A 10,344-nucleotide genomic window follows, 5' to 3' on the forward strand; every position below is an offset into this window, starting at 1 on the left:
CTCTGTAGATGATCATTTCATCTACATATAAAGATTTTGCTTCTATCTTGCCAATCCTATCCTAATTGTGTCATTTTATTACCAGACTATTTTGATTTGGGCCTATGTTTCAAAGTTTAATGGACAGATGAAGAGTAAGTATATCTGCCCTTGTTCCCCACCTTAAGGAGAAACCATTGTATCTTTTCCATTCATATAAGGCATTCTTGCTATAAGTATGGAGTACATGTCTTTATTTTTTTTTTTAATTCTTTTATTGGTACGTTGTAGGTATACAACACAATTACATTTCTCATTGGGAATTGTACCTTTACATAATGCATCTTGGTTCTTATTTTTTTCCCCATTCCTAGCCCTCCCTTCACGTCCTCCACCCTTCCCTATTTATGAAGACTTTATTTCCATTTTTTCCATTTCTCAGCATTTTTTCCTTTCCCTTCTTTCCTTTCCCCTGCCCCTCCTACTACCCCTACCACTTTGGACCTTTTCTTCCTATTTCACATACATGTCTTTAATCTGTTGAGAAGATTCTGTTCTACTTCTAGTCCTCTGATAGCTTTCACCTTGAACAGCTGTGGAATTTAGTTCAATACTTTTTCTCCAACTAGTGACAGGATCATATGGCTTTTTCCTTTCCTCTGTTAAAAGGATGACTTTTGGGGGTGGATCTTCCAATGCTGAACCAACGTTGTCATCCCTGTAATAAAACCACTTTCTACATACTGCCAGATCTGACTTCTAATAATTTGTTTTGTTCAACAAATTTCTATCTATGTTCATACTTTTTTCTTCTATTATCTTTATCCAGTTTTAGGATTAGCACAATGTTGAGTTCCTAAAATGAGTGGAGAAGTGTTCCTTTATTTTCTACTTTAAATGTTTGATATAATTTATCAGTTAAAATGTATATGATCCTGTTGTTTTCATATAGGTAGGTTTTCAAGCTAGGAATATACTTTCTTTAATAGGTGCTATTCAAATTTGATATTTCCTCCAGAGTTAGTTTCATTAATTTGTCTTCCAAGGTACTTCTTAAAAGTTGTCAAATTTATTTCAAAACAGATTTTTGAACTGTGCTTTCTATATCCTTTTAAATTCTGTAAAATCTGTGCTAATGTCTCCTAGGTCTGGATATTTTAATTTTAAAAATATATAATTGATATTGTGTAATAGGAAGTAACGGTCTAAAGGAACAGGGGAAGTGGGAGGGGTAGGGGAAAGGAAAGAAGGGGAAAGAAAAATATGAGAAAAGGAGAAAAATGGAAACAAAATCTTTGCAAATAGGGAAGGGTGGAGGGGGTGAAGGGAGGGCAGGGGAAGGGGGAAAAAATAAGAACCAAGAGACTCATGTAATGGTACAAGATCCCAATGATGAATGTAACTGTATTTTATACCTAAAATGTACCAATAAACTTAATGTGGAAAAAAATTTTTAAAAAGAATGTGTATTCTGAATTTATGGGGTGGAACACTCTGTAAACATCTTTTAAATCCATTTGTTCAATGGCTTGGTTCAGTTACAGAATTTCATTGTTCACTTTTTGTCTAGATGATCTATCTATTTGTGATAGTAGGGTATTGAGGTCCCCCACTGCAATTGTATTAGTGCTTATTTGGTTTTTCATGTCCATTAATGTTTGTTTTGTATAGTTGGTGTCATTTGTATTTGGTGTATATATATTTCTGACTGTCATCTCTTCCTCTTCGATTGTTCCCTTCACAAGGATGTAGTGACCATCTTTGTCTCTCTTAGTTTTGTTTTGAAATCTACTTTGTCTGCAAATAAGATTGCTACCCCTGCTTTTCCCCAGGCTCCTGTCATGTGGACAACTGTTTTCCATCCTTTTACTTTCAGTCTATGATTTTCTTTTTGAGTTAGGTGTGTTTCTTGTATACAGCATATTGCTGGATTTTGTTTCTTAATCCATTCTGCCAGTCTATTTCTTTTGATTCGTGACTTGCAGCCATTAACATTGATGGTTATAATTGATAGATATTGACTTGTCCTTGTCATGATGTTTTACTGTTGTTGGCTCTTTTACTTTTTATTTTCCCCCTTTCCTTTTAGTTTCTAGCCTTGCTTGGCTGCTTCCCTCTGTTGGGCCTCATGGAATTGTGACCTTCCTTGTCTCTTTCTAGGATATTGTTTAGTATTGTCTAGAGTGCTGGTTTAGTGTTCATGAAATTTCCCAGGTGTTCTTTGTCGTGGAAGTATCCAATTTCCCCATCAATTTTAAAAGATAATTTTGCAGAATACAACAATGTAGGTTGGAAGTTATTTTCTTTTAGGGCTTGAAATACTTCTCTGCAGGCTCTCCTTGATTTGAGGGTTTCTGTTGAGTAATCTGTTGTCATTCTGATGGGCTTTCCTTTGTAGGTGATTTGTTTCTTTTCTCTAACTGCTTGTAGGATTTTGTTCTTCTGTTGGGTTTCTGGGATCTTGACTATTATATGTCCAGTTGTAGATTTTTTTATCATGGCTAGTTGTTCTATATGCCTCATTTATCTGTATGTCCAATTCTCTACTTCTGTCTGGGAAGTTTTCTACTATTACTTCTGTGAACAGTTTTTTTATGTCAATTGTACTTTCTTCTGTTTTTTCGTGGACTCCTATGAGTCTTACGTTACTCTTCTTTGCATCATCTAGGAGCTGCTGGATTGTTTTCTCATGGTCCCTTACTATTTTAAGAAATCTCTGTTTTCTTGGTCACTAACTGCAATCCTGTCTTCTATATCTGATACTCTATCTTCACATTCCCTTAATCTACTGTGAATGCTTTCAATGGAGTTTTTAATCTCTTGGATATCTGTTTGAATCTGTTTCATGGATTCCATTTCTTTCTTATGTTGGGCGATCATGGTTTCCATTTCTTTCTTATACTGGGCATTCATGGCTTCCAGCATGGTTCTGAGCTCATCTACTTTTTTATCTATTTCTGTTCTAGAGCCTCTAATCATGTCTTTCACACTGGTCACCATCTCTGTAGTTCTCTGGGAAATTATTTCTGGTTTGAATTTTTCTAGAGCCTCATTCATCTGTTTTGTTACTCCCTGTGCTATCAGTTCAGGGTGTCCAGGTGTTTGATTATCATATATTTCCACCTAATTTCCCCCATGATTTGCCTTTTGTGGGGTGCAAGCCTGAGTTTGTGCCTTGCTTAAATGTCTTCTCATTTTTGCTTTTGGTACTGTCCTTGGTTTAATTCCCTGGTTAATTCTTCAAAATTGCTTATTGTAAGTATCTTTGTAGCTTGTGTTTAGAACCCTTGTGGAATGATTGCTTTTCAGAGGTGTCTTCCAGATATAGCTCGTGTTTAGGTTTTGAGTCTCTAATGACTCTGAGGCTATCTCATTTTCATTATACCAGGAAGGCAATCACAACATGTTAACCCAAATGATATAATCAGCAACACCATAGCATCAAGCACAGCTTAGAAAATAACAGTTTGTGAAAGTTATTAATCTATTACCTTTAACTGTGTGAATTAAATCAAAATTGAGGACCAACCCAACATATGTTTATAGTGAATAAACTCTTCAATATAGCAACTTTACCCTTTGGGATAGGGATTTAGACGGGGTTGGGGAGGGAGGAACAGATAGGTAGAAGGATCAGGAAAGGTTAGCAGTGAGGCCAGAAGACACAGGATGATCTCACAAACTCTAAGAAACAGTTGAAGGCAAGAAGAAAAGGCAGAATGAAAGAATAAAGACATGAACAGAACCACCTAACAGCAATAGGGAGGTGAGATACTGTATTTACTTTCCTTTAAAACTAATGATAATTGAGAAAAGGAAAAAGAGAAGAAAAGAAAAATAAAGGAGAAATCCAAATTAGGTCCAGAAAGGAACAAAAAGCAAGATGAAGAACAATGTGGGACAGTGAGAGAACAAGAGAGAGAGAAAGAAAAGAGAAAAGAAAGGAAAAAAAGAAGAGAAAAATAAAAATTTGAAAAGAGTAAAAAAAATTAAAATTAAGAATTAAAAAGAGAAAAAAATTTTTTTTGCAAATAACAGAAAATAAAAATGAAGGGCCTCCTTCAGGATGTGCCTCTGCTGTCACAATAGACAACATGGGCTGCAGTGTGCAGATATAAGTCAATGAGTCTCAGCAAGCCATTAGCAGACCTGTGAGATTCAGACAGATTTCTGGCTGTTAGTCCCAAGTTGAGCTCCCTGTCCTCCTGCAGGGTTGAACTCTGCAAGATTCTACTACAGGTTCCAGTTGCTCTTCCCCTGAAGATAGTCCAGGTTCCAATGGGAGGTGATGATCCCTCCAACTTACCAAGTATGGTGGTCTGGTGTGCCTTTATTGCAGAGATTCTCTACACTTGTCCACTGGGCGTCAGTTTTCATCAAGGAGCCTGAGAGACACCCTCTTTCTGTTGCTCACTTCTGCTTTATCTTGTGGAGCTCAGGACAGTGGCCTTTATGACCCCCTGTGCTTCTGTGGTGTGGAACCATGTAGCAGCAGAGTCAGGAGGCCAGGGAGGTGGGCAGGGCCTTGCAGGCGCCCTTGGCTAAGCTGGTTGCATTGTGCAGTGTGCAGGGATGGAGTGGGGCCTCCAAGCTGTGCCGGAGTCCTCACCCTGTACCTTCTCAGCCCTGCTACTTTCTTTTTCTTTTTAAGGGGTATTTTGGCTACTCTAGATCCTTTACATGTCAATCTAAATTTTACAATTAGTTAATTTCAAAAACATGGATCTGATAAGTGAGGCACACAAGCTTAAACACTGTATGGCTTCTCTTATATGAGAAAAAAATATACAACAGGAAATTGGGAAAATTCAAATAATTCTGTAAATTATCGATCTCATTGTTACAAAAATATGTTGACATATGCTAATTTGTTTCATTTATAATACTAGTTTCTTTTTGTTCATTGAAAAAAAAGTTTTATCCATTTGTTTCTTCTTTGTAAGAGAGAATCTTTTTTTTGTCTAATACCTGTATTCTGAGTAACATTTTGGCCATTCTTTTAAGATTATGTCACACAGTACATTAGCTATTGTTATTCTCTAATTACTTTGTTAGGAAATTTTGTTTTATTTTTTCATAGAAGTCAGAGTACTTTTTATACTTTATTAATATCTACTTGAATTACATTAAAATAAAAAACAAGAAAAAATGGGGTCTGAGATTTTGGTTAGGATTGTACTATGTCTATGGAACAATTCAGGAAATACTGATATCTTACAAACACTGTACACTTCTTCTAAATGTCTCCTTTAATCTTTCTCGGTGATATTTTGTGGTTTGCAATAAACAAGACATTCACTATTTTTGTAATATTTATCTCTAAGTGTAATGTATTTCTTTTTTTTTTTTTCTTTCGGTACCAGGCGTTGAACTCAGGACCTTGCATTTACATGGCAGGCGCCAGAACCACTGAGCTAAATCCCTGGCCCCTAATGTGATGTATTTCTATACCAGTATAAATGGTAATTTTTAAAGTTCAATTTCCAGATGTGCATTGCTAGTATATAAATATACAAATGATTTTATTAGTAATGTTTTTATTCCATAGTGATCACATTCCTTATGGGGAGTTGGTGCATGCACACCACACATTTTAATTACTTTTTGTTTTGTCATCCCCTTCCCCTCCCCACCATCCAATTGATTTTTGTTTATTATTCGTATCTTGCTAGTTCTCTTAGCATTTTTGTAGATTACATTTGATTTTTTACAAATAAAATCATGCTATATCCAAGTAAAGACAATTTTAATTCTTTCTGTCCATTCTAGGTGTCTTGTTTTTCTCATTTCATTTCTTTGGTTAGAACCTCAAAATATAGTGTCAACTAGAAATAGAGACGGAAGACGGCTTAATACATTTTCCTTTTCTTAGACAAAAGTAGTCAGCCTTGTTCAACTAAATGTAGCCTTAGCTGCACACTTTTATATGTTCTTTACCAGTATTATGGCTTAAATATGAAGAGTTGGCCAAGACTCATTTAGTGAGTGTTTGGTCCTCAATACAGATGAGAGATCTAGAGAGCTGACTGAACTGACTTCATCAATGGGTTAATCTATTCATGAGCACATGGCTGAATGGGCTTACTGGGACTCGGGGCCTAGCTGGGTGAAGAAGTTACTGGGAGTATGCCTTTAGGATGCATCTTGTCCCTGGCTCTTTCCATTCTGACTCTTTCATTCTCTGCTTCCTACTGCCAAGAGGTGACCATTCTCCTTTGCCATGGCTCCCTGCTATGATGTTTCTTCCTTGAAGCCAGCTGGCCATGGACTGAAACCTCTAGGAATACAAGCCAAATTAATCTTTCCTCCTCTAAAGTGCTTTTCTCAGATATTTGTCACTGTGATGAAAAACTAACACATCCAAACAAATATCTCTATGATGCTTATTGTCTTCCAGGCATGGTTCTAAGAAGTGAACTAAACAAATAAAAATTCCTGTCTTTGATGAGCTTATACCTTATTGGAGGTAAGTAGAAAATAAACACACAAGTAAAGTCTAGCATTTCTCAGATAGCTAGAGGTGGTGCAGGAGATAGAGGTGGGGTATGACTAAAACAGGCAGTTGAGGATGACACGATCATTCAGCAGATGTCAAGGAAGAGAAGCTTGAAGTTGGAGTCAGAGTGAGCCTGATACATACCTGAGGATTTTCCAAGTGAGAAGAATCACAGGAGCAAAACTCTGTGCAGAAAAATCAGTTGGTAACTTTGAACAATAGCAAAGAGGTCACTGTGCCTGTGCAGCAGATTAAGAGAAAAAGTCAGATGGTGCAACCACTGTGGAAATCAGTATGGAGATACCTCAAAGAACTAGGACTGGAAGTCCCATTTGACCCTGCTATTCCACTGCTGGGGATCTTCCCCAAAGAATTAAAAGAATCATACCACAGTGATATATGTGTGCCCATGTTCATAGCAGCACAATTTCTAATAGGTAAAACTTGGAAACAGCCCAGATGCCCATCAACTGGAGACTGGATAAAGAAAATGTGGTTTTTTAAAATAAAATGAAGTACTACTCAGCCATAAAAAATGAGAAATTAGAGACATTTATAGCTAAGTGGATGCACATTGAGGCCATACTCTTAAGTGAAATAAAGAGGACACACATGAATAAATTCTGAGTAGTTTCTCTGCTGTGAGAAACTGAAAGTGTAAATAAGGACTAAATGTATAATAGGTAATGTGAAATAGGAAGAAAAGAGGCAAAGGGGAAGGAACTGGGAGGGCTAGAGGAAAGGATAGAAGGGAATGGGATTAATATGAGAAAATGGAAAACTAGGAACAAAATCTTTGTAAATAGGGAGGACTGGAGGGGTTGAAGGGAGGGCTGGGCAAGGGTGAAAAATAAGAACCAAGAGAGACTATGTAAAGGTGCAAATTTCCAATGATGAATGTCATTATATTGTATACCTAAAATGTACCAATGATTAGAATGAATAATCGATAATGTAAAATAGGAAGAAAAGGTCCAAAGGGGTAGGGGTAGTGGGAGGGGCAGGGGAGAGGAAAGAAGGGAAAGGGAAAATGATGAGAAATGGAAAGAAAGTCTTTGTAAATAGGGAAGGGTGGAGGGGGTGAAGGGAGGGCTAGGAATGGGGAAAAAATAAGAACCAAGATGCAATATGTAAAGGTCCAATTCCCAATGAGAAATGTAATTGTGTTGTATACCTACAATGTACCAATAAAAGAATTCAATAAAAAAAAAAGAGAAAAAGTCAGAAATACATGAACATATAGGATCATTGTACAACTTTGGAGTTTACTCTGAGGAACATGGGAAGCACACTAGAATGTGGGAAGGTTTGGAGTGAAAACATAATGTATTTACATGTGCACAGGCATGTCTGACCCTCTGGCCATGACTGGACGCACCTGAATTGATGATCAAATCCAGGTGCAGTTCATTAAATACCATCTCCTTCTTGAAAACACATGTGCATATCTTCAGGCTGGATTTCTACCTTGATTTATAGACTCATGTGTCAGTTTCCTTCTTAATATTTGCATGCTGGTGGTAATCCACAGACTACTCAGATTTATCACATGTCTTTCCCCTGTCTTGTCCACTTTTCTGTTTGCTCAAGCCAGGAACCTTGGAATAATCAGTGATTCCTCTCTTCCAGGTTTTCCTCCACGTTTAATCCATGAGCAAAGTCTGTCAGCTCTAAATTTAAAATATATCCAGAATTTGACTATGTCTCAATAGTCATTCCACACCCAGTCATGCCCCACTTGGATTATTGCAACAGCTTCATAATTCATCTTTTTCCCAAGTATCTTTGCCCTCCTCCAGCTCCATTCTCAACATCATTATCAAGGTGATTCTTTACTCCAGCTTGTTCAACTCAGAGGCTGCAGTTTATAGATGCCTGAATGAATTTAGATTCAGGAAGAGCTGCTTGAGATCCTTCATTTAGAGGTCAAAAAGCTGAGGAGGACACAGCAAAGAAAACTAGAAGTAACCAGTGATGTTGGAGGAAAATCCAGAAATCATAAGAGAAAAACGTTTCAAGGAAAGGAATCAATTGTGTGAAATTCTACTGACAGAAATCAGGTAACAGAAAAACAAAGAATTGATTACTGAATTTTGTAGATGAAAAAATCACTGGTAATCTTGACTGGAGGAGTCATTATTTGCCTAACTTGTCCTGTGAAGAAGTAGAGATGTTTTAAAATCTCCAGTTTACTGGTGTTTATAATAATGTATCCTCATACAATAATTATTTTTAGTTCAGTGAAATGTAATTTGGTTTTATATATTTTCTGAATATATTTCAATGAATGTCAGCTGGCTTATAGATTTTCCTAAGAGTTTTGTCTTCATATGAACTTCATTTTTATTTTCATTGAACTAAAATTTTAAAAAATAGGGGCCGGGGATTTAGCTCAGTGGTTTCGCCGCCTGCTACGCAAGCACAAAGACCAGAGTTTGAGGCCTGGTACCAAAAAAATAAAAAATAAAAAATATATATATTTCCATGTTTAATGCTTTTATATTGAATTCAATTTTATTTTACTGTGGTCTCTGAATAATTCTGAATAGTCTTTCTTTTCTTTTTTTGAGACAGAATCTTGCTGTGTAGTTCAGGCTGGCCTTGAACTCACTATGTAGCCCAGGCTGACCTCTAACTGGAACTCAAGGCAATCTTCCTGCTTCAGTCATACAAGTGCTAGGATTATAGGCATGTGCCACCACACCCAGCATAACTTTCAGAATTACATCAAAATCCAACAAAGTTCACAGATTCTGCATTTGAAATGAAGGAAAAATGCAAAGAAGAAAGCAATATAGATGATACAAAGCATGTGTAGGAACTAGCTTTAGTGATAGGTGGAAATTAAAACTGAAAAAAATTGCATGAATCTACAGGCAACACTTTCCATTGAGTCATGAGTGTGACATTTTAGGGGCTCTACTTCTAGTGTAAGATGTGGATCAGCAGCTATTTCTGTCCATAGTTTCCCCTTTGCTGCTATAGCCTCCCTCGTCCTCGCAATAAGAGTAGAGAAAATTGCATACATACACTGTTTGCAAAAGAGGGTAAAGGGTGTAACTTCAACTTTCGTGGGTAAGGAGCCATGAATTAGGGTAAAGGATTCTCCCATCTCCTGCCCATGAGATTATCTGACCTATTTCAGAGGTAAAACTGAAAGCTCATTTCATTTTCAAGAGTAATAGTTTCTCCTGGAGCATGGGCCAAAGCGTGAAAATAATTTTTAGATATATATTCAAAGCTGATACTATAAACAGTCTCCCTGCTGGTGATCTGGTCTTTTGTCACCATTTACTGACTTTACCCCTCGCTACTCTTTCTTCTACCCACCACCCCCAGTACGCTCTCTCACAAGTTATCTTCCTAAAAACTAACCACTGATGATACTCCTTTGCTTGTAATATCTTTGGTCTCCTGTTACACACTACTGTCCAGCCGCTTGGGAATTTGGCTTAGTGTTCCATAGCTTCTGTATCTTGCCTGATGCTCCAAGTCCATCTTCTTTTCCTACCCACCCTGTGCTCACCTAAAACTATTCCTTATGCTTTGGAACATACTGTCCTTTGAGCCATAGTATCCACTTTCCTGAAATGGCCTTCTCCTTTACTCCAAATTATTTATGCCTCATTCTTCTAAGATTCTCTTTCAGTGATTATGGTACTTTCTCCAACCAGAATGGTCTTACAGCCCTTAGATTCCCTCACACATTTTCTGTACCTCTCCAATGCTCACAGTCTTGTGGCATTGCTATTTGCTTCCTTCTCTACTGCAATAACTGGAGACAATGACAATACCCAGAAATGGGCCTTCTACCCAGGGAGTGGCAGGAGACAGTTGTGGGATAAAAAGAATAACTGATAAAAATATTA

The sequence above is a fragment of the Heterocephalus glaber genome, unplaced genomic scaffold, assembly GCF_053883595.1.
Source record: "Heterocephalus glaber isolate CG9 unplaced genomic scaffold, H.glaber_assembly_v1.0 deba00000281, whole genome shotgun sequence".
Taxonomy (NCBI): Eukaryota; Metazoa; Chordata; class Mammalia; order Rodentia; family Bathyergidae; genus Heterocephalus; species Heterocephalus glaber.